The sequence below is a fragment of the Pogoniulus pusillus genome, chromosome 29 (genome assembly GCF_015220805.1).
Source record: "Pogoniulus pusillus isolate bPogPus1 chromosome 29, bPogPus1.pri, whole genome shotgun sequence".
NCBI lineage: Eukaryota > Metazoa > Chordata > Aves > Piciformes > Lybiidae > Pogoniulus > Pogoniulus pusillus.
In genome coordinates this window covers 10,846,444-10,847,401 of record NC_087292.1, presented here as the reverse complement: position 1 = coordinate 10,847,401, position 958 = coordinate 10,846,444, and positions in this window count along the sequence as shown.

The window sequence follows — 958 nt, the reverse complement described above, 5'->3', positions numbered from 1 at the left end:
CCAAAAGCCTCCGCGCGGCTCCCGCGCAGCCGGCTGCCGGCGAGCCCACAGCGCCAGTTCTAGAGGGGCGCGGAACGTACCACTGCGTGCGGGGGGATCCGCAGCGACCCCGCCCGGCGCTGGGCGGGACTGCCGGCACCTCCCCTCCTGCTGCTCCTCAGGTGGCCCGTCAGGGCGGAGCAGGATCCGTCTATGTTTTGTTTGAGCGCCCTCACTCTCCGCACACTGACCTTGGGAGAGTTTTGGCCGAGTGACCTGTGCCGGAGTCGGGCTGTGCTGGCAGGGGTTGCCTGCTGGCCGCCCCCTCTGAGGAATTGCCTCTTTGCCCTTCCCGCCCCCAGCCCCGGAGCAGTCGAGGCAGAGGGGTGGATCGCCGGTTGCGAACGCGCGGTCGTTGCAGGAATGAGTTTAATACAAACGGCACAAAGGCAACGTGAAACGCAATTACTACATTTAACTGTGCGAACAACAGTATTTACAGATGCTGATGTTTAAATAACGGTACAAAACACGGTGACTGCCGAGTAAAAGTAGCAGGGAGGAAGATGAGGGAGCTGGTTTTACCACAGGCAGCTGGAGCTTGTGCGATTAGCTGTAACTCCTCACAGAACTCATTGTCCATTTTCAGGGCGAGGACACAGGCGCAGCATGGCCAGAAAAGGACAGACTTTGAGTTTTGAGATAAAGACTTTAAAAATAAATTAATTGGGAAAAACAGAAACAAGAGTCGTACAAACACTTCGCCAGCCTGGTTACAGGGCCTTCGTCGTGGGTTTGTTTCAGATCCAGCACGTCTGAGGATAAAGTTCATGCAGTGCACAGAGCAGCACAGCAAAGGCTGGTCCGAGCACCCCTGGGCAGCCTCACTAGCGTGGGTGCTCTGGGTGTCCGGTGAGGAATAACATCATCACCTTTCCAGTCTGTAGGAAGAGCTTGTCCAAAGCCTTCAGTGACTAAA